At 40.6% G+C, this 27,151-nt stretch overlaps 1 long non-coding RNA gene across 3 annotated transcripts in view; it reads right to left on the reverse strand.

Moving 5' to 3' along the window:
• LOC145716985 (uncharacterized) overlaps positions 1-27,151 on the reverse strand; it is an 88,209-nt gene that overhangs the window by 40,770 nt on the left and 20,288 nt on the right. The window contains exons 5-6 of one of the 3 annotated variants that reach the window (XR_014139939.1): positions 22,025-22,193; positions 8,057-9,944 (exon numbers count right to left, since the gene is read on the reverse strand). The exons of 1 other annotated variant lie outside the window; for it this stretch is intronic. This is a non-coding gene — a long non-coding RNA (uncharacterized LOC145716985). Of the gene's footprint in view, positions 1-8,056; positions 9,945-20,872; positions 22,194-27,151 lie in introns of those variants that run through there. One more of the 3 variants, XR_014139938.1, reaches the window with a different exon arrangement.

A 27,151-nucleotide genomic window follows, 5' to 3' on the forward strand; every position in this document is an offset into this window, starting at 1 on the left:
GCTGGGTCATAGGATAGCTCTATTTTTAATTTTTTGAGGCATCTCCACACTGTTTTCCAAAGTGGCTGTACCAACTTGCATTCCCACCAACAGTGTAAGAGGGTTCCCCTTTCTCCACAACCTCTCCAACATTTGTTGTTTCTTGTCTTGTCAATTTTTGCCATTCTAACTGGTGTAAGGTAGTATCTCAATGTGGTTTTGATTTGAATTTCCTTGATGGCTAATGATGATGAACATTTTTTCATGTGTCTGTTAGCCATTTGTATGTCTTCTTTTGAGAAGTGTCTGTTCATTTCTTCCGCACAATTATTGACTTGATTGTTTTTTGGGTGTTGAGTTTAAGAAGTTCTTTATAGATCTTGGATATCAGCCCTTTGTCTGTAGTATCATTTGCAAAAATCTTCTCCCATTCCGTGGGTTGCCTCTTTGTTTTGTTGACTGTTTCCTTTACTCTGCAGAAGTTTTTTATCTTAAGTCCCAAAAGTTCATTTTTGCTTTTGTTTCCCTTGCCTTTGGGGACGTGTCTTGAAAGAAGTTGCTGTGGCCGATGTTGAAGAGGTTATTGCCTATGTTCTCCTCTAGGATTTTAATGGATTCCTGTCTCACATTGAGGTCTTTCAACCATTTTTTATCTTTGCGTATGGTGTAAGAGAATGACCTTGCCATGTTTCTTTAAAAGGAGTTGTCAATTCTCTTTATTCCTTACCTGTCCTCTCTTTATTACCTCCAAACCTATAAAAAAGTCAGATTCCAGCATGTTTCAGGAGGCCCATTTCAGACTCAGCAATAAAATTACACAGCAATAAAATTTCAAGGTATAAATTTATACCAACATAATCCTAAAGGAGATGGGTGAGGATGGATTCTGACAGTAATAAACAGAGTTGAGGGGGAAAAAAGCCAATTTAAGATCAGGCTGATCTTTTTTATATAGATGCACTTAGCAGATTCTGGATTCACTATGCCGGTTTGGGTAGTTGGCAGTAACTCTGATTGCCCAACTAATTAATAAAACTCAGCCTAATGGGGCCTCTGCTAATGAAAATTGAGATCCCAGAAATTCCTTGGTGAAATGTACCTGAAGGAATCTAAAGACTGAGGATATAGGAAGATTAAAATGGATATATTGGGTGTAACCCACTGACATCAATGAAGAAAGTAGCAGGGTTTTTCAAAGTGTCCTAGTGTCTGTCTTCTCTAGGCCAGAAATGAAGATGGAAGACATAGCTGCTGAGATAAATTTCCTAATTTCAATGGGAAAGATAAAATCCTGAAGCAACAGAGGCCAAGTAACATCATTTAACTATAAGAAGCAAAGTAGGAGTAGTTACTGTGATGATAGCAAGAAATAAGTGGTAATGAGAATGATTTGACTTGCAAAAATCTCTACAGCGGCTTATAAATCTTGAAGTCCCTTAGATGAAAACTGGCAGCGCACTCACTGTCATGATCTGTATAACAGAAAACTCTAGATCTGGCAATGGACAGTTAAGGTTCTGTGAACCATCTTCAGACTTGAGTCAGTTTGCAGCCCCAGGGCCCCTTGAATCAAGAGGAGGTTGATCCTCGTAAAGAAGGTCCCTCAAAGGTACCTTCGCTGTGGCTATTTATCAGGGGAAAGGGACATATTGATACCACTTGGAGATTCAATGAAGCTAATACTAATCTCTGGCGGCCCTGAACACCATTGCCATCTACCTGCCACAGTGGGAGCCTACGTGAATCAGCTGATAAACTACCTTTGTACTGACTATCACAGAGGGCTCAGAGGATCTTTAAATCCACTCTGTGGTCATTTCCATGCACCCTGAGTTTATGATCGAAATGAAGATACCTGGAAATTAACATAAACCATCCCCCATTGGCTTCATGACCATTGAGTGAAGACTTCTGTCATGAACTGAATGTCTGTGTACCCCCCAAAATTCATATGTTGAAGCCCAAACCTCCAATATGATGTATTTGGAGGTGGGGCCCATGAGGGCAGTGCCCTCATCATAGGATTAGTGCCATTAGAAGAAGATGAAAAGATACAAGAGAGCTTGATCTCTCTCTTCCCATGAACATAAACAACAAAGAGGTCATATGAGCACACAGCAAGATGGCCACCATCTATCCGCAAGCCGGGAAGAGGGCCTTCCCTAAGAACCAAATCTGTCAACATCTTGATCCTAGACTTCCCAGCCTCCAGAACTGTGAGAAAAAAAATTGTTGTTTAAGCCATCTAGTCCATGGTATTATATCAGAGCAGCCTGAGCTAAGACAACTTCCAAAATAATAGGTTTTTTTTTATTTGACAGATAGAGACACAGTGAGAGAGGGAACACAAGCAGGGGGAGCAGGAGAGGGAGAAGCAGGCTTCCTGCAGAGCAGGGAGCCCGATGCGGGGCTCGATCCCAGAACCCTGAGATCATGACCTGAGCTGAAGGCAGACGCTTAACAACTGAGCCACCCAGGTGCCCCCCAAAATAATAGCTTAAAAAATACTACATATATGAGAGAACCCATGAGCAAGATGGTAATACTGTTACATCTCTGTTTAACTTGCCTGTTTGACTTCTGTAAAACACAGCTGTTTCTCGGTGAATAACAGGTGACTTATCATAAACTTAATCAGATGTTAATTCCAGTGGCTGCTGCTGTTTCCAGTTGAGACAATTTACTGGAGCAGGTCAACCCACCACTTGGCATATGATCTGCAACTATTCATCTGAAGAATGCTTTGCTTCTCTTCCATTATGAAACCCCAGCAGCAGTTTTTTTTCCCCTAGTGGGGTCAGCGGATTGCCTACATTCTTTTGCCACAGGGCTCTATCTGACCTCTGGTTCTGTGCCATTATTTATTCTGCAGAGACTTTGTGTCACCATTCCATGGGACACCACGCTGACCCACTACTTGAACAACATGATGACAGTAACTTACAGACAGAGAGGGCCAGGTACACTAGATGCCATGCATGTTAGAACATTAGAGGTAAATTTCATGAATACTCAGATATCTGCCACTTCAGGAAAGTTCTGGAGGGACTAATGCTTTGAGACAGTTGGTGATAACACATACTACATTTTGGTATGTTGCTCCTACTCCCTCATTGAGTAACTTGTACGGGGCAGCTTTGAGTAACGGGGCAGAGCAAAAGAAGACTCTCGGCCAACTAGTCGCAGGGCAAGTGATTCTGCCAATCGGCCCTTATGAACCAACAAACTCAAAGTGTTTAAAATATCTGTCACAAATCAGGATGTTATGTGGCAATAGTGGCAAGTCTAAAAAAGGATGATCACAGTGTAAGCAATCTGGAATTTGGGAAATAATCACACACTTTTTAGCAAATCACTATTTTCCTTCTAAAAAATTGTTTCTGACTTGGTCCTAGGTCCTGAGAAGATGGACAATGGGATACAAAGTAACCATGAAGATCTGAAATACATGTGATAAATGGAGGTTACTGACCCACCAAGCCGTAAACTTGAGTGTGCCCAGCAACACCTCATCATCAATGAAGTTTTATATTTAATATCAGGCTCGGGTAGATCCCGAGAGCATGAGTAAGTTGCATGAGCATGTATTTTTATATACACATTCCTAATATGCCTACTCCTGTTGTCCTGCCACATATGTGAACTAATGGGAAGTTGCCTTTTAGATGTTGATTAAAGTGGGGGGAAAAGTATCAGCTGGACTTACAAATAGGCTTGTTCAGCACCCTGGCATCAGCTGTAAATGGGCTACCACGTAAGTACAGCCTTAGTTAGGGGTGGCCTCAAAGAAGGGCAGAAGGAAAATGTATAGAGGAGAAATGACTGAAGACTCAGATGTACAATAATTAACAGAAGGTAGAGGCTATTGGTTTTGTCCATATGGTTGTGGGCTTGGGTTTATGACAAGATATCTGGAAAGAAGTATATGTGTGATCTTTTCAGAATAAACCAAGTATTAATACATTTGTATTTAATACCCATCCAAAGTGGCCTTAACAGTGTTTAACAGTAATCATGTAGACAACATGACTTATTCTGTGTATGTCAATTGACGTCTTTATCCAGATCCTTCTCAATGGGCTCATCTATCAAGTAACAATAGTGGCAGGAATAAAGTTATACACTAGTATAATGGCATCAAGGGTCTATCTGGCTAATACCATTGATGACTGTTCAGACTTCCAGGCACAGAAACCAACGGCTAGCACCACACCTCTGGGAGATCAGCCAGCCACTTGGTGGAGTGGAGAAACAAATTTGTCTTTTCTAGACTAGACATTTATTCTGAATATGGATTTGCCTTCCATGCCAGCCATTCTTTTTTTTTTTTATTCTTATGTTAATCCCCTACATTACATCATTAGTTTTAGATGTAGTGTTCCATGATTCATTGTTTGTGCATAACACCCAGTGCTCCATGCAGAATGTGCCCTCCTCAATACCCACCACCAGGCTAACCCATCCTCCCACACCCCTCCCCTCTAGAACCCTCAGTTTGTTTTTCAGAGTCCATCGTCTCTCATGGTTCATCTACCCCTCCGATTTCCCCTGCTTCATTCTTCCCCTCCTGCTACCTTCTTCTTCTTTTTTTTTTTTCTTAACATATATTCCATGCCAGCCATTCTTATGCCAACATCACGACTCTGGGACTCTCCATTAAAGTAGACTAAAAAAAAAAATACCACTTCTGACTAATGAACTCAATTTTAAAGCAAAAGAAATAAAACAATGGGGACCAGTTACAGGAGGCACTGATCTTGTGATGTTCTCCGTCACTCAAAAGCAGTTGACTCTATTGAATAGTGGAACTGCCAATTGAAGAGTCATAACATTAGCTGGGAGTTTGGACTGCTCTTCTACAGTTTGCTCTAAACAAGTAAGTAATATATTGTGCTGTTTCTTCCATAGCCAAAATATAAGGGCCCAGGATTATATTCATTTTCTTAGGCTGCCATCATAAAGTACCACAGATTGGGTGGCTTAAACAACCAAAATTTATTTTCTCACAGTTTTGGAGGCTTGAAGTCTGAGACCAAGGTGTCAATAGGGTTGGTCCCTACTCAGACCCATGAGGAAAGGATCTGCTCCAGATTTCTCTCATTGGCTTGTAGACGCTCTTCTCCCTGTGCCTTCATTTCATCTTTTTTCTATATGTGTCTGTGTCTGAATTTCCTCTTTTTATAAGGACACCAGTCAGTTTGGACTATGACCCAACTTAATGACCTCATTTTAACTTGATTTCCTCTATAAAGATCCTATTCCTAAATACAGTCACAATCTCAGGGATAGGGGACTATGACTCAATGTACAAATTTTTGAGGAAGTCACAATTCAGCCCATAACAGGGACCAAAGGGGTAGAATTTGGAATGGCACTTGTCAGTGTTACCCATGATAAACTCCTGACACAATGTTTGTTTTCCATTCTGGTGTCTTTGGGCTCAGCTTGTTTAGAGATCTTAGCACCTAAGGGTGAAAGAACAACTTTAGGTGACAAAATGATTGATCTAGAAAGTAAGAATCCTACCTGATCATTCTGAGCCCCTCGGTCCACTGAATGTGTTGGTGAAAGGGCTGGGGGAATACTTTGTTGGTTGAGGTGATGGAGTCTAATAATCAAAAGGAAAAGAGATTGCTACTCCATAACATAAGCAAAGAAGCTACATGTCTGAAATGATTCCTCTGGATCCTCTCCTAGTACCGCCATGTCCAATAGTAATAGTGAACAACTCTAGCAACCGCATAAAGACAGGTCCACTGAGGCTCAGACCCATAAGAACTAGAAGTACAGGTTATATGCTCACTGAGGGTAAAAGGAATATAGAATGAGGAGTGAGAAAAGGAAATTGTTAAAATGTGTTGTAGAAATGATGATCATAGCATATACTCACAGTTTCTTCCTTGCTCAAATATACTATCCTTTTTTTTTTTTTAAGATTTTATTTATTTATTTGAGAGAGAATGAGAGAGAGAGAGCACATGAGAGGGGGGAGGGTCAGAAGGAGAAGCAGACTCCCTGCTGAGCAGGGAGCCCGATGCAGAACTCGATCCTGGGACTCTAGGATCATGACCTGAGCCGAAGGCAGTCACTTAACCCACTGAGCCACCCACGCGCCCCTATCCTTTTCTTCTTAAGAGAAATCCCTTTCTCCTACTATTTCATACATGGTGCATTCATGGTGATTAATGTAAATTTAGTTATGGGATAGCAAGACAGGGTTAAAACTAGCTAGAATAGGGATCGGCAAACTTTTACTGTGAAGGGTCCAATTTTAGCGGATATTTTAGTGAATATTTCAGACTTCGTGGGTCATATTGTATCTATAGCAATTACTCAACTCTGCCATTGGGGCAAAAAAGCAGCCATAGACAATCCATAAACAAATGAGTAGGCTATGTTCCAATAAAACTTTATTTATAACAGGGGCGCCTGGCTTGCTCAGTCCGTGGAGTGCGTGATTCTTGATCTCAGGGTTCTGAGTTTGAGCCCCACATTGGGTGTAGGGATTACTTATAAAATCTTCTAAAAAAACAAACAACAACAAAACTTTATTTACAACAAAAATGAGTGATGGACTGGATTTAACCTGGAAACTGTAGTTTGCCAAACCCTAAACTAAAGGATAAAAGTGTGCATCAAGATATTTGCAGTAACTGGTGAGACTTTGATTCTCCCCTTTGGGAAGAGGGTATGGAATCATTACATTTTGTTTTGCAGGAAAATGTTTTTGTTGTCATTGTTGTTTTGAAATTTAATGATGAGTCTTTGTAGACCCAGCTAAAGAGGTGGACTGTGGAAGGTATTACAAATTCACTCATCAATTCCTAATCCCCATCCCTTTTACCATGTTTTCCTGTACAGTAGAGAGTAGAAAGCTAACACTTCACTTGTAAGAATCTGTTTCAGCTGGGGCTATACATGTGACCTAAGTTCCACCAAAAAGATACATTCATTCAAGACCTGAGAGTAGAAATGAATAAAGAGAAATAGAGCAGCCTCAGGGAGATTAGATATTCAGACAAGCACAGTGGCAGGAGTGTTTGGTTCTCTTAGTGCTAAAATGGTGGAGATTTTCCTGTCTGATCCCTAAAGCCACTGGAGGAGAACAGAAACCAGCATTAGAGGGAAAATGCACTAGAAGAGTTTTGGGCAGGATTGGAGATTTCTTCAGGCTGCACTGTTTTCAACTGAGAATCCACGGTTGGTTTACCGCCCTCCAAAAAAGAATCCTAAAAAATAAGTTGTTATTATATGAATCTCTCCTCTTCTGAATAAGGATTCTGTTTTAATAACATTTTATTACCCAGAAACTAATATAATGCCTAACACATAGTTGGCACACATCAAATTGTAGCAAGCTGAAATGAGTGCCTCATCAATACCCAGAACAGAAATGATTATTGCCTGAAGTCTGGAGGATTCGGGTAGAGGTTATACCACTTTTCTTTTCCCCATACTAGCCAACTTCTGGAGCTTTGGCTAGGGAAACTAATAACACAAAAACTTTAAAACGAAGACTCAAAAATGGAAGGCACAGATTTCACTGGGTTAAAACTTCACCTTTCACGAACAAAACCAGGTCTCCAGGGGTAACACGAGATGTCCACACAATGGCTGGTGTGTGTGTGGGTGGGTGCACACGTGTGTGTGAAATCATTAATTTACATTTATAGTTAATAAGAATTAATTTACACTTGCCATCTCAGCACCAAAGCCTAGATATTGGAGGGGGGGAGCGTTTATGGTATATCTACTATGTATTTAGTAGTATGCATCAAATGCATTCTCTCATGTAATCCACACAACACTACAAAGTGGCTATTATTTACTTTCACAGTCCCCATAAAATAGGTATCATGAGAAAACGAGGAGCGAGCTTGGTGAAATAAATGGTGACAGACATTTATTAAAAAGCCACTCTTAGAACACATCCTTCTCCCCATTGCCACAGGCATTGTAAAGGCTCTTCCCTTTGCCTAGAATATTCTGCATGCTCAATTTTAACTAATGACTATTTTTGAAAAGATTTTATTTATTTATTTATTTATTTATTTGAGAGAGAGAGCGAGCGAGAGAGAGCGCACAAGCCAGGGGAGAGGCAGAGGGAGAAGCAGACTCCCTGCTGAGCAGGGAGCCCGATGAGGGACTCAATCCCGGGACCCTGGGATCATGACCTGAGCCCAAGGCAGACGCTTAATCGACTGAGCCACCCAGATGCCCCGTCAACTAATGACTATTAATTCATCCTTAATTTCTCAATCTACACATTGCTTACTCAGAAAAACCTTCCCTGGCTCCCTAGCCAGCTCAAACACTCTCATTGCTCCCTGCACTGTTTCTTCTCAACCTGTATCACAGTTTTCAGCTATTCACCGGGTGGCCATTAGATTCGTCTGTCTCATCTGCTAATGTGTAGGCTACGTAGATCTGCCGCTTCCCAGCCCCAGTGCCCAGCACAGAGCCTGGCACATAGAGGCATTCAGGAAGTAGTTCCTGAATGAACAAACAAATAAATGAACGAATAAATGAATACCATGTACCAGGAGGATCGCTAAACACTTTACCTTAATTATCTCATTCAATCCTCAAAACAAACCTATAGCTTATGTCCTACTTTTGTCCCCGTTTTGCAAATAAAGAAGCTGAAGGGCAGAAATAGAATAGCTTGCCTAAGTTCACATACATAGTGAGTGATAAAACTGAGATCCAAGTCTGGTGTCTATCATATTGCTATTATAGATTTCGATCGGCATCTTCAAATAGATTTTTATTGCCGTTCACATGAAAGTGAAGAATAAGTCACTACAAGACAAGCAAACAATCACAAACATAGTTTTATCACATATAAAGGCTGCTAAGTGGAAGAAAACACAGTACCAGGGTCAGACTTGAGACCTTTTCATACATTTTGTGGTAAGAAACCAAAGCTGAGCATTTCAGAAAACAAACTTACACTAGGAGGAGTTTAGAAATAGCTCAACAGATCCTACCATACACACTGAACTTCTGTAACACCATAATTTAAAACAGTAGCCATTTTAGGCTTTTGCAAGAAAGAAAAAAGTCACAAATCAGAAATTATAAATAGATGAGTAAATTATCTTCCATACTATTTCACTTTTATGGAACATTCTTTTTCATTAATTCCATTATCTGGACTATTTTACTTGCAAACGAACTTTTATTTATGAATATATGTATTTAAACATAATTTTACATGAATGCATAAATGTGGACCTTTGTTTGTTTGACTTTTGCAATCTCTTATCTTCCCTCTATATACATCAGCTCTTACTCCCACCCCAAGAGAATTCACTTTCAGAAGCTAGTCTATATCCTTTCATATATTATTTATGCTCACATAATTCTATTTAATCCTATATAAGTACTTATTCATACACATCTCACATACGGAGACAAGTTTTTTGATTATTGTTTTACAAGAGGAAGTTCACATCAACTATGCTTTTCTGCATTCTGCTTTTCTCCCTCAAACCTTCATGGAAATTCCTCCAAGTTGACTGGGACTGCTCTAATTAATTCTTTTTAAATGGCTGCATAGTATTCCATGGTCTGCATATAATTTATAGTAGCTCCCCCCGCCCTTATCTACACAAGATGTGTTCCAAGACCCCTAGTGGATGCCTGAAACCATGCAGAGTACCAAACCCTATATATATTGTTTTTTCCTATACACACATACTTGTGCTATTAGGCATGGTAAGAGATTAACAACAATCACTAATAATAAATTGGGACAATTCTGACAATATACTGTAACGGAAGTTATGTGAACGTGGTCTCTCTCAAAATATGTTACTATACAGTACCCAACCTTCTTGTGATGATGCGAAATGATAAAATGCATAGGTGATGAGATGATGTGAGGTGAATGACGTAGGCACTGTGCTGTAGCATTTTGTCAGAAGGATGGTCCACTTCCGGACGCAGTTGACCTTGGGTAACTGAAAAGGCAGAAAGCAAAACCTTGGATAAGGGGGGACTACTGTATTCAGTCCTGATCCTACAGATAGGAAACGTTCTTTTCCTATGGGCCACTAGAGGGCACCGTTGGAGAAGTGTCAAGTGCAGCGGAGCCTAGTTTAGGGTGGACAGTTGGGAGACCTGTATGTTAATCAGATTTGCGTCTTCATCCTCACTGTCCTGATCAAGGTTTTGTTCATTCTCAGCTCTGGGAACCCAGAACTCGCTCACTTCCTCCAATCAGTATCTTACCATTCCACCCCCAGTGGGATGATAATAGACTCACCGGGGTTCTTTTTCAGATTCCCCATAGTTGTTCCCAGGCCCAGATGGAAAAGACTGCAGAAATATTATAATCGGCATAGGCAACAAGAACAGCTATTATCACTGCTGTCAATGTAATCACTGCAATTTAGGGGGAACAAAAAATTGCCAGTAATCAGGCTAAGACCTTGACACATGTTACCTCACTTTATATTTACAACAATGCTGTGAAGTAAGCACAACCGTTATCCCATTCTACAGATAAAGCATGGGGACAAAGAGAATAAACACCCAGATCCAGACCCTTAAAGAAATCCCAGGGATTTTCCTTGTGTTTGTGTATTGAGTCTGTCACCGTGTGGCCTCTCCTGGATCTCCATGTTCAATTGCTAGTTCCATCTGTCCCAACCCACACCCAATGCAAATTCTGTCCAGCTTCCCAAAGACCGCAGAGTTCCTAGGATTTTGCAGTTGCTATTGCTGCGTCCTATGTACCTTTCTCAGCTCCCCAGGCCCCAACCCACTCTTCATCTGGAAGACAAATGCCTCCTTCTTCAAGGAGTCAGATCACAATTTTCCTTGTCTGGGGAGCTTCCCCAGGTAGACTTAAATACCCCTTGTACCTCGAGATAATGGGAAAAGTTCCTTACTTATCTAATTCTCCCACTAGAAAGAAAGTTCTAAAGCCAAGTCTCACTGTTCCTAGTATCCCTGTGCCTGGCACAGTGGTTGGCACATAGCAGATACTCAGTACATGTTCATAAATATATAAATGACTGAATGAATGAACTATCAAGGCTCTTTCTTTAAAAACTAGAGTCAAACCCAATTCTTAGCAGCATAAAATAAATACATAAAAGCCCAAAGACTTGGGTCATTTCCTTTCAGAGAGGATTTCTGTGACAAATCCATTTACCAAGCCAATCAGTCGCAAATAAAGAGCCCCTGGCTTTTGTTCTGCAGCTGAGCCTACAGGACTCCTCTGCTTGCAGATCCGGACAGTTGAAATTGAAGGAAGAGAGAATGTGCCAGGCTATTCACATATGCCTAGGGACTGCTATTAGTTGCTGCTGAGAGATAAGATGAAAATTTTTATTAGAGTGGAAGTACTTCAGGCGCCAGAATTACACAGCAGCTGTGAGGGGAAGGGCTGAGGAAGAAAATTCACTTTTCATCAGAAAAATTTGTGGTAAAAATGGATATTCTTTTTCTCTTTAACAACACATGCACAGACTGTTTGGTTTGGTTGGTCTTATTTTTTCCTCTTGCAAAAGGCTTGCCAGTGCTCCTGGGTAAAGACATGAAGACCCAGCAATGTGAAAGTCTTTGGGGCCACAATTAGAAACATTCTTTCTCATGTGGTGTTTTCTCTCCTGTAAACTCCAGATACCACTAATGAGAATGCCCAATTATTACATCTGTTGACCAGGGGCAGTCCTCTTTGCTGCCCAGTAATACAACACTGTCTGGCAGCTCATTCTAATGAGAAACTGGATTACTGCAGATTCTTTGCCCATGAATACAGTCAAGAAGTCAAAGTCTACTTTGAACTTGCAACCACAAATGCATATATTCCGAGGTATAGTTAAGACATCTTTGGAAGGGGCCTGGTGGCTCAGTTGGTTAAGCGTCCAACTAGTGATTTTGGCTCAGATCATGATCTCATGGGTCATGAGATCCAGCCCCACATCCACCTCTGAGCTCAGTGGGGAGTCTGCTTGAGATTCTCTCCCTCTGCCCTCCCCCGCACACCCATGTGCACGCACGCTCTCTCTTTCTCTCAAATAAATAAATAAATCTTTAAAGAAGAAAGAGAGATCTTTGGAGATTTTTCCCCCTCTCTGGCAGAAACTGGCTTTCTACTTGTGTGCAAGTTTCAAGCCTAATCAAAGAGGAATACGTATATTTTTCCTCTTCATGCCCCCAAATTTTAAATGCATATTTAATATCACAGAGTCAGAAATTTGGATGGAAGCTCTAAACACAGGAAGCTCTGACACATAGACATAGAACTCTACTTAACTCATCCCTGGAAGCAAACCAGCCACCCTTTTCTCAGAAATATCTCAAAGGGACATCATACACGGGTGCATCCTGCTATCTCTTGGCACAGTTCGCTTCCTTGAAGCTCACATACCATTGTCTTCATTTCCTCTGCTGCTCAAGTAGGAGCTTAGTTTTTCCCACTGTCTCCAGAGTCACTGTGAGCTTTTGGACTGTAAGAAGATCTGTCTCTAGACAGGTCCCTAAACACTTGGTACTGTTTTGTGCCTGTGTCTTTGACCCTACTTTGCCATCTCCCTGGAAATCTTCTCTTTGCCTATGATCCACCCTCTCCCACACTGCAAACCCCTACTGAATCTCAAATACCCAGGTCCTTCGTGAAGAGCCTTCTTCTCATCATGCTCTGTCACTCCCCAATCTAGGATATTAATTACTAGTTCCTGAGTGCTACCAACAGCTCTTCGAAAACTGTGCGATTCAAAATGTAGTCCTTAGACCAACAGCAGTAGCACGTCTTGGGAGATTCCTGAAACTGGGCATTCACAGGTCCCACTTCCTTAGATCTGGGCATAGGGCCTGAGAATCTGGGTTTTAACAAGCTTGCTTAAATTTAAGAAGCACTGTTCCACAATAATTTAATCTCAAATACCCTTTGGTAATTGTAGATTTAATACTCTTGACAGACCAGAAGGTTCATGACATGGAGCCATCATTTTACTGAACAAAATTAGAACAGAATTGGAAGTCATTTAATGAAAAAAAAAATTATAATAGCCCAGACTCTCCATATCACTAAAATTATCACTCTTCATTCTTAATTACAGACATATTTTGAGGAAGGAATTATATGACAAATTTGGAAAGTCACAGATACCTCCCATGAGAATGCCATGGGTCAACGCTTTTACCTTTTAACATTATATTGGAATTATTCCTTTGCATGTTTCTCTCATATTAGCCATAAAGTCTAGATCCTTCTCTTATTCATTTCAAAATGAATGAGCACAGGCCCTGACACACAGTTAGCATTTAAGATGTTAACTAAAACAATGAATGAATGTTCACACAGAGCATTTTCTGAAACCTCATGGCCTATTTTAGAATATAGTCACCAAACTTAGTTTTGATTTGGTCTCTGAAAATATTTTTGGCTTACACTAATGTTTTTCGAACTGACATCCCTAGACAAACCAATTGCATCAGCATCGTCTGGGATGTATATCCTGTGCAGATTCCTAGACCCACCCTACAATATTGTTTCTGAATCTCCAGTTTGTGGAATCCAAAAATCCCAGAAGATGCTTATGTAGACAAAGAAAACCATTGGATTATGTGGTTACCCCAATTTGCAGCACTCTGAAATTGGTCACTAACCATAGAATAAGGAAAAACTTCCCTAACCAGAAGGCTCATTATCTAAATTCAGTATAGGAGGAGTCCTAAAGAAATAGGAAAGAAAGCAAGAATTCCATGGAGAAATTTCATTATGTAAAGATTCAAACAGTCCCATGTGTTCTATTGTATGTTTGGACTGAAATCCATACCTTTGTCAATAGTTGCTTTGGGAAGCAGGAATAGAGTTTAAGAAGTTTTTTTGCTACCCCTTACATAAGAAACTGGTGAAATATACTCCCAGGAATTTAAATCAAGGGAAGGAAAGCAAGTAGAGGAAGTAGGGGAATTGTTTTTTAAAAAGAAAAGAGAAAAGCCAAACATAGAGTTATGTATTCTTCTCAAGCTTCTTCTTTCAAAAGAGTCTGATGCAAAGGCCCAGTAGACATCAGTTTACTATGGTATGATCTCAAGAGGTTGAAAATTTGATATCTGTTCCCTGTGAGCTCTTTAACTGGAGATGTGTTCTCCTGTTCCACAATTTAAGGTAACACCTAAAATATAAATACACTAAAGGGGAGAAAAACCCACCCTGGCTTAAATTCAAAATATAATATGGGAAGACAGTGGTAAGGGTATGTAGCATTTTTAATATCCCTGATCACCCCATAAAAACAGAGCCGAACCAGCAAGCCACATACAGTATCTATAACATTAAGTAATAAGTTATTCCCAGAATTGGAGTCAGTGAGGACAACACACCAAGACTCATGTATCATTAACATCTATACAGGTAGAAGCCAAGGGAAGTAAGGGGGCATCTAGCAGATCTGAGAACAAGCTAACCCCAGAATTGCCTATATATTTTATTTATTTGAGAGAGAGAGAGTGCACACACACGCAGGGTGAAGAGCAGAGGGAGAAGGAGAGAATCTCAAGCAGACTCCCTGCTGAGCGTGGAGCCCAACACAGGGCTCGATCTCATGACCCTGAGATCAGGCCTGAACCAAAACCAAGAGTTGGCCACTCAACAAACTACGCCCGCCCAGGCACCATGCCAATATATATTGACTGGAAAGTGTGGGTGGCCAATTTGAGGACCGCAGCTGAATTCGAAGGGTTGTTTGCAGGTGAGTGCAATGAGATGGCAGGAAGATTTTAAGAAGCCAGATTAATGTGGGACTTAACTGTGGAAGTGAACTTGCCAAAGTGCTATTCCAGGACAAAGCTCTGCACTATGGAAAAACTGCAGGAGATATAACATAATTTGACAAAGAGAAGGAGGAAGAAAAGAGAAGGTCCAAAGAAAATGGGGACGAGGAACAAAACCAGGAGAGCTCCAGAATTATGACACCATATTTTTGAACAAAAACAATAAAACAACAGGAAGATAGAACTCTATGAAAATCAAGCTAGACAAGCTATCCTGACCCATCCCTTCCCCCTAAGAGTTTAGGAAAACCAATCTCTTGGGAAAATGAGCAACAGGAAGGAATTACAGTTGAATTTTATACATTTTTATAAGAAAATACAAAACTAGGCATAGGAAAATATCTCTCTAGATAATGAAAGCTCTCCAGAAAAAAAGGCCACAGGACAGATGAAAACTAACTCAATATTTTTCAAATGAACTAATGGAGATTTTTTTCATGATAGAGTATGCAAAGAAAAAAAAAACACAAAACCGTATCAGTCAGAATGAGAAAAACTCAGAAATGAGGAGATAGAACTAAGAATAAAATACAAAAAAAATTTTTAAATCATTTTAAAATGTAACATAAATCCCATCACAAAAGAAGATATCCAAATGGCCAATAACAATGTGAAAAAAATGCTCAGTGTCACTAATCACCAGAAAGTCAAATTTAAGCCACAGCAAAGTATCACTTCATGCCCCCCCACCCCTGCATTAGAACGGCTAAAATCAAAAAGACTGATGATACCAAACATTAGCAAGGATGTGGTGACAAATCCTTATACACTGGTAATGGGAATGGAAAATGGTACAGCTGCTTTAGAAAACTGCTTAGCAGTTTCTAATACAGGTAAAAATGCATCTGCCCTACGATCCAACACTTTGGCTCCAAGACTATTTTCCAAGAGAAATGAATGCATATGTTCTCACAAAGATTTATACAAGAATGTTCATCAGAGGGGCACCTGGGTGGCTCAGATGGTTAAGCGTCTGCCTTCGGCTTAGGTCATGATCCCAGGGTCCTGGGATCGAGCCCCGCGTCGGGCTCCCTGCTCAGCGGGGGGCCTGCTTCTCCCCCTTCCTCTGCTTCTCCCCCTGCTCATATTCTCTCTCTCTGTATCTCTGTGTCTTGAATGAATAAATTAAAAAAAAAAAAGAATGTTCATCAGAGCTATAATTTATAATAGCCAAAATCTGGAAACAACACAAATGTCCATCCACAGAAGAAAGAATAAATTGTGGTGTATAGATATGAACTGCCATAAGATTTTAAGAGGCTGGATATTGTAATGGATATTTTTTATTAATCTCAAAAAAACATTACTTTGAGTGGAAGATGTCAGGCATGAGAGTATATATAATTATCTTATGATCCGCTGATTTGAAACTCAAGAACAGGCAATACCAATCTCCAGCAACAGAAGTTGGAATTTAGGAAGTAAGGGTTTTTACTGGAAAGAAGCATGAGGGAACTTTCTGGAATGATAGAAATTTCTATATCTTGATCTGCCTGATGGCTACACAGGTGTGTACATATGTGAGGCAGGAGACTGCAAGACCACTCCCAAGTTCAGTGGTTTACCGAGAGGACTCAAAGGACTCAACATAGAGTCACAAGCATGGCTATAACGTATTACCAAAAAAAAAAAAAAAGATGCAAAGTAAAATCAGCAAAGAGAAAAAGCACATGGGGCAAAGTTCAGAGTAAACCAGAAGCAAGAGTCTAAGAGTCCCAGTGAAGTCACACAGGTTGTTAATTCCTACAGCAACAAATGTGATATGTCTAAAGTGCTGTCTCCAAGGGAAACCCATTAAAGACTCAGTGCCAAAATTTTTATTGGGAACTAATCACAAAGGTAGCTTCTGCCTAGCATGTACCAAATTACAAACTCCCAGAAGAAAAGCAAGTCTTCAGCATATACCATACTGTTCCCATGAATACACAATGAGCCACTTTTTAAAAATTTTTTGTTTATTTTTTTTAGCAATCCCTACACCAAATGTGGGGTTCGAACTCACAACCCTGAGATCAAGAGTCGCATGCTCTTCCAACAGCCAGCCAGATGAGCTTATGAGCCAATGAGCCATTCTTATCAGAAAACAACACAAACCCTCTCAAATTTCAAATTCTTAGCAACCTTGCAAGCAGGTCTTTCTAAGGATAGCAGTCAAGTCTTCTCGGCTAACACTTTCCTGCACAATATGTAAAAAAAAAAAAAAAAAAACTCACCAAGCTATACATTTAAGATTTTGGTGTTTTACTTCATGTAGATTACATATCAGTTTTTAAAATTTAAACACATAAGTAATACGAATGACAGGCCCACAGATTCCCTTCTGTGAGCAGTTTGTCATGATAGTGAAATAAGACAATCATAAAGATTTTGGAGACCTACAAACAGGGCAAAGTAAAAAGGAGTTCTACCTCCCTCAACTTGCTAAGGCTCAGCTCTCTCTGGGGCATAATGGGTCCTGTATAATGTAATGGAAAGAACATGGACTTTGGCATCAAACTGGTCTTAGAATTTGGCTCCATCATTTGCTAGCTTGGTGGTAACAGTCAAGATAATTCACTTATCTGAGCTCCAGTTCGTCAGCAAGCTAAGGATGGTTATTTGCCACTGAAATGTTGTAAGGATTAAATGAAATAACACATGCAGTTGGCACTCAAAAAAATGTCAAGTCCCTTACTACAGGAGATAAAACTCTGGAAGATAAGACATACATCTGAAAAATTGTAAGGCATGAGAGAACTTGCTGAGTGCCATGAGGGTTGTTCTAAGTTTTCACTGCTATAGGAGACGGGGCAGAAAGGTTCCTGGTGGCCTGAAACAGAGCTCCATGAGAAGTGGCACTTGAGCGGGTGATAGAATGTGCGGTAAGATTCTGAGATTCAGAGATGAAGACGGGGGCATTTTAGGACCAGGGAAGGGTACATGCAAATCCACAAGCTGGATTTGTCTTGGGCTTTTGTCCGTCCAAACTGCTGAGAAAACTAGCGTTGCTTTACCTACATGACTTGCTGTGACCCAGCCATTAGGGGGATCAAACATAATGCCATGCTGAACGGGGTGATACAGTGGGTTCTTCTACTCTGGACCTAAGGCCAGTGCCATTTTTGCCTCTTGACATAGAGCAATATGTAACACAGATATGACCCCAACCAGGAACACTACTGAATCCATAGGGCAAAGGGTGGCTTCTATAGAAACATCAAACGCATGCACATCTTCCATTCATTACAGTGCCCTCAGACTCCACTCTTTTTTTTCCATTTATTCAGTAGGTATTTCTTGAGTGTGTAGTCTGGGCCAGGCATTGTGCTAGGATGAAATGTATGGGTCCCAGCCCCAAGGAGTTCACAGACTAGTCAGAAAGGACACATGTAAATGCATGGATTACACTAGAGAACAGTAGGGGCTTTAGGGTAGAGATGAATGAAAGACCCCAGGATCACACAGGATAGGGCTGGGTCCTAGTTGGATGCATGTGGTTTCTACTTCAACAGTATTCTCACTGCTGACAGGTAAACTGAAAGATGGATCTGATAAGCCAGCTACTTTCCCAAACTGGTCAAATGAAGAAACACTGGGCTCTAGGTAAGGTCGGAGTGCCCTCTGCTGAAATAGGAAGCTGGAATCAGAAGACAAACTGTTCTAGTCTTGTTTATATTAAAAAACACTCTCTATACCCTTTTATTTGTAGAAATGAATAAATATCCTCTTTCCCTAATAATCCATCTTGAGTCTCATCAGATTCTTATGTTTATTGGTTTTGGAGGCAATAAAGGAGGACCAAGGAACATCAAACACATGTGAACATCACATGGCAAAACAGGCTCAAGCTAACTAGCATATAAAAGCTTTCCAGGTTGATTGGTGGGCTACGGAAATCCAAGGTGGGTTAGCCTAGGGCCTTTTCATAGAATGACTTCAACACTGGAGCCTCAACTCCTGGCAAGCTACCATGTGTTTTCATTCTCCCGTCCCAACATTTTATGTGGATGAAAAGAAATCCAGCCATGAAAGACATGGAGGAAACTTACCCGTATATGACTACAGGAAAGAAGCCAACTTGAACAGTGTATGTACCATAATGATTCCAACTGCATGATGTTCTGAAAAAAGTAAAACCATTGAGACAGAAAAAGATCAGGGGTTCCCAGGGGTGAGAAGGGAGAAATGCACTGGGCAGAAATGACTCTGGCGGACACAGGGCCTTATACATTTGTCCAAACCCACAGAAAGCATAACACCAAGAGGGAACTGTAAGGTAAACTGTGGACTTGGGGTGATAATCGTGTGTCAACACAGGTTTATCAACAGTATCAAGTGTACCACTCTGGTGGGGGATGATGATAGTAGAGGAGGCAGCACTGGGGACGGGGAGGGATGATGTATATATGGGAACTCTCCTACTTTATGCTCAGTTTTACCATGAACCTAAAAAATCAAGTCTATAAAAAAAACAGAAAACATGAATCCCAGCTAAGTTCATAAGGGCAGAGCTCAGGAGGCAAAACAAGTTCATTAAAGGGTCATTTGTTTTACCATCTAAAGGAGCCGCAGATTGGAAGAGAGGATGTGTGTGTGAGGGAATGTATGATGGTGTGTATGATCAAAAAATGTCACATTCTTTCTTTCCTCTTGCCCAACCTCCATACCAAGCAACAAATCCCAAAGACAATGACAATCATTACATGTGGCTTACATTGTGACTGATTCAGGAAACACTGAAACATTCACTCCGAAGTAGCAGAGACTGTAATCTCAATTAACTCACTTTTTTAACGTGCATTCCAGACTGTAGAGCTCACACAGATATTTGGATTGCAGTGTGACCCCAGAGGGGGAAGTGGCCTTCCTCAGGACCCTCCTCCAGCAGCCTGGGACGGTCCAGCTCTGCTGACGGACAGTGTGCTGAGAACACAGCGCTCGTTTGCTCTTATGCAATGGGAAACACAGTAGCAACACCATGGCTCATAAACGGGGAGGCTCTGTAATAAGGACTCATTAGCAAACGGGTTACCTTAAATCAGCAATCGGGCGGGACTGCTAAAAGTCCGTGTCTTTCCTTTGGGCTGGATTATGTGACCTGAAGTCCTTTTTTCCACTCTGAATTAACTTCCCAAAATGGATCCCCTATTTTGAAACAGTGTGATTAATGGATTTTCAGAAATGTCCCAGGAGAAACACTGTAGTCTTTGACTTAACTGGCATTTAGAGTAAAATAATTATTAGTTTTAGAAATTTTCCTTGCCTCTTTAATTATGGAGGCTAAATATTTCGTCATTCCTGATGAATAACATGCTAGCGCACATGAAAAGGTAAGGGGGAGGTCTCTTTAAACAGGTGCTGAATGCCATACTTGCAATAAACATCCCCAGCCACCATGAGTCCCTACATCTGGTAGAGATTTTGTAGCCACCAACATCTGGAATTTAATTTGCTACATGTAGTAGAAACCCTTTTCATTAAAAAAATAAAAAAAAATTCTTCTTTATTCAAAGTAATTTGCAGTCTTTTATAATCCACTCACACGCACCCCTACACACCCCCTTTGGGAAAAAAAAAAAAATCTCCACAATGCCTACTGTGAAGACCCTAGGAATTTTTTCGCTTTGCAAAATAGTAACTTAATGCAATTCAAGCGAGGTTATTCCAATTCCTTTTTCCTCATTTCAATGCATTGATGAGCTCTGGCCTTATAATTAAAGTGGCCTCTTATGTTATTTCAGCCTAATTATTCAATGGTGTCATCTACTTATTCCATGGCCTGTGGATTCAACAGTACATAGGAAGGCATGGTAAGAGGTGGCAGGATGAGCGTGAGGGGTGCAGCAGCAAGTTCATTTGTGTTTATTGCATACAATGTTCTTTTCCTGTGGAAATGGGCTTTTGTGACAGTTCTTTTCCTAGTTTCGTGGATTGCCTGCCCCACTGCAAAAGGCCTATCAATAGACACCCTTACTTTCATTTGTGAGACCCCACCACCATTTCCTGGAGATAAAAGTGGCTTAGATTTCAGCACAACATAAAACATATTCCAAGACATTTCTTGAATGGAGTTAGGATATTTTTTTTTTAAGATTTTATTTATTTATTTGACAGAGAGAGACAGCGAGAGCAGGAACACAAGTAGGGGGAGTGGGAGAAGGAGAAGCAGGCTTCCCGCTGAGCAGGGAGCCTGATGTGGGGCTCGATCCCACGACCCTGGGATCATGACCTGAGCCACTCAGGCACCCCTGGAGTTAGGATATTTAAAGAAAACCTAACAGACAGACCTTAGGTAAGATGGCTCTTGCTCTTTTATGTTTTACCATCTTCAAATATGGCGTCAATCCAGGTCCAGAAAGCAAGAAGGAACCATTCGATAATATTAGCCCCCTTGGTCAGTCTCAGTGATGGCAGGGTGCCCCACAGGACAAAAGGCTAGAAGCTGACATTTAGATCCTGAATGTGTCTTTCTCAATTCTTTTGTAAACTTGGCCTATGGACAGTGTCCTGCGCCATATAAGTCAGTAAGTACTTCTGAGAATGATTTCCTCCTCCTCTGAAACATCCCGAAAGGAAAGGAAACGTTGACTCTGACTTTTCCCTCAATTACTCATACTCAGCATTTCCTACGATCACTAACACCCATCTCATTAAAAGAAAACTGTCCTCAAACAGTTACAGCTGTTACAAAAATGTTATGTTCCTTTCTTTCATCTATTTCTCCTTACAACAAATTTTCCCTTTGGGTCAAATACATCAGATTCAATCTGCTAAAGCACTCCATTATTTTTCTAATAATTGAAATGTGCATTGATTGCCTGCAAAAAACATGTTTGGTCCAGAAAAACACATCCCTGTAGGTGGGACCTTTTGAAATGGGAAGGTTACATATGGGAAATATACAATATGGCAACAGTTTAGGTTGGTTCCCCTACGTCGGTACCAGCTGCCCTTCCAGTAGTCTTTAGCTTTAAGACGAAATGAAACCTAAAGTTGGGGGAGTAAAGGAGGACTTGTGGTGGGCTTTGTATTGTATATGAGATCGGGAACATATGTTTTTTAAGGAAAGGAAGCCTGACACAGTGAAACATTTTGACGCAACAAAGGAAGGAAATTGATCTAAGTGTCTGTCTGTAATGTGCCATTTGCTGTGATCAGTCTCTCATTCAAGCCTGATCTCTGGCGTCCCTGTTTGTATTGGAGCCATTTCCTGCATGATAGTACATTCCTGTTTGACACACCATGCCTGGGAAAAGGCAGTATCACCTACCCCCACCCAGGCAGACACAAGCTGTAAGACGTCATCAGAACTCTTCCGTTTCCGTTGCTGGGCGTTGGTTATTCTGCAGGGCTTGCATCTTTCTCTACTGACTTCCTGCTCAGTTAAGGGAAAACTATGGAAGTGTCCAAAGACTTGGTTTCAAGATGAATTGGCAAAGCTTAGAAAAGGAAGACAAGAAAGAGGAAATATATTTCAAGGTCAAAGATTTTATCATCAGAATTTTGAAGCCTCATAGACTTTATCTGTTCCTTGCTACTCAAAGTGTGATCCCTGGACCAGCAGCATCGAATTACATGGTTGCCTATTGCAAATGCAAAACCTCAGACCCTACCTAAGAGCTACTAAATCAGAATCTGTATTTAAACATGATACTCAAGTAATTTGTGTGCACCCTTCAGTTTGAGAGACAAGGATCTCAACCCATTTATTTACAGACAAAGAAACAGTCTCAAGTAAGTGGCTTGTGCCAAACCATAAAGTTATACACCAGAGCAGCTATGACAAGGACCTTAATGAATACGAATGCTTCAGTTAATCTACTTTTGCCGTTATGTGAAAGGAAGACATACAGCTCAAATGCCCCAGGAACAAAATTCCTTCAAACTCATCACCATCTTTCAACTCACAGGCCAAACCAATTTCCCCTTATCCACCAGAGACTCTTCACTTCTGTCTTCATCATCTTGGAGTCCATTACAATCCTCCTCCTCCTGCAAACTCCTGAACTTTTTAGGCTCCTTTCTCATAGCACCTACCATGAATGAACTCAACCACCCATGTTCTCCATACCTGTACCCAAACAGCTGAGTAAAGCTGGAGAAAAATCACTCCACTGAATAGATTGCTATCACTTCACATTTAAAATCAAACCTCAGCCAAACCCTTAGCAGGGCCGATTAATCTTGCTGTTTTTCTCTAGGAGTAGCTTTTCCACCATTTTTATACCTTTTCCAATTTCCTTACACTTACCATCATGCACTCTCAAGTAATGACTTATCTCCAACTTCAGAGGTCATAAAAGGAATTAGCCATCAAACCCCTCAATTTCCCACCACTGATTCTAAATCGACATAACTTCCTGCATCTGCCCACACTCATCTTCTCCTGGTCCCCTTTTTACAGTAGTTAAATCACCCATCTCCTAACAAAGGCTGGGTCAGAATAGATGCTGTGAAACTCATTCACTGTCCTCTTCTCTGGAAGGGACTGCCGCTCCATAGATCACCTCTCTTCCCTAAATATGCCACATGCACACATTCTTGCTTCTGAGTCCATTTCATCAGCATTCAGGTTTATTCTAGTACCTCCCTTCTTAAACAAGAAGCAAACTAGCAAAATCTTAGAGAAAACCTCTCTAATTCAATCCCTATTTCAATGCTTTCATTCATAGGTAGCTTTTAAAGTTCTCCACACATGTAGTCTGTGCTTTTTCAACTCTCATTCACTATTTTTCTAAAGATTTTATTTATTTATTTATTTATTTGACAGAGAGAGAGAGAGAACAAGCAGGGGGAGCAGGGATGGAGAGGGAGAATCAGGCTCCCTGCTGAGCAGAGAGCCCGACGTGGGACTCCATCCCAGGACCCTGGGATCATGACCCGAGCTGAAGGGAGATGCTTAAGGGACTGAGCCACCCAGGCACCCCACTTATTCACTATTTTTCAGAATAACTTCATTGCTGTATGATCATTTTTTAATTTAATTAATAGGAAAAAATTAAAGAAGAAAGCAAAAAAAAAATTACTGGAACTCTCACAATCCCAAAATATGCATCTTTTTTCCTTTGTAACATTTTTTCATCCAAAAAGAAGATGGATAGGTAAGGGAGGAGATGTAAAATGTAAAGTGAAATTGTACTCTAAGTACAATCTTTTTAAAGTAAAATTTAATTTTTCTTGAATTTAACAGAAGAAATGTTTAGAAAATAAAATTAAGACTGACTCCTTACTTTGAACAATAAGGAAATTCGCCTTTTGTAATTCACATTTTTAGTTTCATAAGTTATATTATTATTTGAACTTTGTCAAGGTTTTTAATACTTAAAATCTGTTTTGTGATTATAAGCCTCCAAGTACTCAGTCCTGGTTTTCCATTTAAATGTATCTCATCCTGAACACTAATCATTTTTACCATAGGTTTTCCATTCCTGAGTATATTCAGTACATATGTTTGGGGTATCTGGACACTGGGGCGATGAGTATGAAAAATGGGTAAGATCCCTGTACTCACAGAACTTAAATTCTAAAGGGGGAGAAAGAAAATAAGGTAAAACAAAACAAGATACTTCTCAGACTATGTGTAATAAGTGCTATGTATGTAAGGATACCTGATGAATAAGTAGGGGAGAAAGCTATTTTAGCAAAGAAAGACATCTCTTTAGATGTGACATGTAAGCTGAGTCCTGAATAATTCAAAAGACTCCATCACTAAAAGGACTTAGAGAAGAAACCTTCTACATGGAAGGAACAGAAAATGCCTAAGGTAAAAATAAGTGTGGCTTGGGCGCCTGGGTGGCTCAGTTGGTTAAGCGACTGCCTTCGGCTCAGGTCATGATCCTGGAGTCCCTGGATCGAGTCCCGCATCGGGCTCCCTGCTCAGCCTCTGACCCTCCCCCCTCTCATGTGCTCTCTCTCTCATTCTCTCTGTCTCAAATAAATAAATAAAATCTTTAAAAAAAAAAATAAATAAATAAGTGTGGCTTGTTTAAGTACCAGAAAGAAGGTCAAGGTAGCTACAGCTTAGTGGGAGAGTAGGAGAGAAGCCTATGTGGTCAGAGAGATAGTCAGGAGTCGTTTCACACAGATAATTTCAGATGATGAAATTCAAAATGCAATGTAAAAGCTTTAGAAGGTGTAAGCAAGAGGCGGGAAGAGGGATGTGAACTGACTGACATTTTTAGAAGACCAATTTGACTGCTGTGTAGAGGATGACCTGAAAGAAGAGGTGGGATGAAAAAATAGAAGCAGAAAGTCCAGTTAAGAGATAACAGTAGTAATCCAGGCAAGAGACGATGATGTGGACTAGGGCAGTAAGAGTGAAGACACGGAGAGTGACATCTTTGGGATATACATCACAAGTAAAATGGATGGAACTTCCTAGAGCGGATGGAATGACTGATGGAGGAATAAGAAAAATGGAACCAAGGACAAATTCTAATGCTTTGTTTGGTTGGTTGGTTGGTTGGCTGGTTGGTTGGTTGGTTGGTTGGTTGGTTGGTTTTGTTCTACTTGAGCAACTGGGTTAAAATTAGTGCCACTTACTGAAATGGGCAAGGCTGGAGAAGTAATAGGTTGGATTAAGAACAGGGATCCAGGAGTGTCACATTTCAGATATCTATCAGAAATCCAGTAGACAAGAGGTATCTATGTCTAGTCTAGAGTTCAGTGGAGAGAAATTTAGAAGTGGTCAACATATGGGTAAAATTAACACCAGGAGGAAAATCACCACGGGTACACAGTGATCTTCAGTCCTCACTGTGCAACAAAATCCTTTGAGTTTTAAGAAATATTCACGCCCAGTTCTCTAACCCCAAAACAGCATATGTGAAGATTCAACATGGCACCAATGTACATAGAAAAGTGGACCCAGGACTAAGCCTTTGGATACAGTCACCTCTGGAGGTTGGGAAAAGGAGAATCCAGTAAAGAACACCAAGAAGGAAGAGCTAGGGAGAAAGGAGAAGTAGGTGTTGTCCTAGAAGCCAAGCAAAGAAAGTGATTCATGAAGGATGGCAAGGCCACTCTGCTGCTGAGACATTGAGAAAGATGAGAATCAAGTATCTATGGAGGAGGGAGCCAAATGACCATTTGTTTATTTTTATCAGGTAAAGGGAAGCCATCAGCTAAGAGAGTGTAGGGACAGAGTGATACTAAAGGTTGTAGGAGAGAGAGGAAAGTATATAAAGATCATTTTGAAGATTTAGAGAGGAAGGAGAACACACAAAGAAAGCCAGGAAGTGTCAAATGCTCTTCTGAAAATAATGGGCCTAAGTTTAAAGTGGGACTGGTCATTCTATTTGTATTATTTACTCCAACCTCATTCAGGTGCTCAAAGAAGCAGATGGTTGGATTTAATCATGGTAGGGTTTTTGTTTAGAGTTTTGTTTTATTTTTTGTTTGTTTGCCAAGTGAATATAATAAAAGAAGAGAGAGAGGCAACACAGTGAACTTATACCCTCGCTTCCTCAGGGTTGACTACAGTGACAGCCCATAGCATAAAAGCCTTCAATATGGGATATCTCTTGCTCTAAACCAAGCACCAGCCATACCAGAAACGCTATCGTTCCAGGGAGAATTTGCCAAAAAGAGAAAATAAAACAACAACAGAAGTATTACTCCTACTTTCAAGGAGTGCATTAAGTAAAGCTAAGCTGGATACAGGGAGTGAGAGGAGAAAGGTTGATGAATTATGAAACGCGGCAGGCAGGTCATTGGGCTGATAATCCCAGTGAATTGGAAGAATTGGTAGGATGTGGACTTGAGAGTGAGCCAGAAGCCCAGTCATGTGAGACTCTGTTCTAATTGCTTTCAAACCTTGCATTTTCCTTCTGGGTGCACTCTGAAATCTTCAGCTTTCTCTCTATGGAAATCATTTGAATTTCAGCTGTGTGTACTCTGTTCTTTGTTGTCTTTAATTTATGCAAAAGTTTTGTAATGACGTTGTTTTGGTCCTTAATTTGTTCCCTTAGCTCTGAAATTTTCTGCATTTCATGCTGTTGTTTTTTACCATTCTATCCTTCAGTTCTTATTTTTTATGTTCCTGTTCTAATAAAGAATGCCTGGGGTGCCTGGGTAGCTCAATCAGTTATGCAACCAACTCTTGATTTTGGCTCAGGTCATGATCTCAGGGTCATGATCTCAGGGTGGTGAGATTGGGCCCTGCGCTGGGCTCCGCACTGAGCATGGAGCCTGCTTACGATTCTCTCTCCCTCTCCTGCCCCTCCCCCCTCTAAAAAAAATTCCTGTTCATACTTCTTTTATGACCCAAAGCACCCATGGAAATATGGATTGAACTATTCATCTGTGTTTTACCCACTATGTTCTCACTCCTTCACTTCTTCACCCTCTCCTTCCCTTCCTTCTTTCCTTTTTTCTTTTCATTCCCTTGTTCCTTCCT

This window comes from Leptonychotes weddellii, chromosome 14 (assembly GCF_054177405.1).
Source record: "Leptonychotes weddellii isolate Sample4059 chromosome 14, ASM5417740v2, whole genome shotgun sequence".
NCBI lineage: Eukaryota > Metazoa > Chordata > Mammalia > Carnivora > Phocidae > Leptonychotes > Leptonychotes weddellii.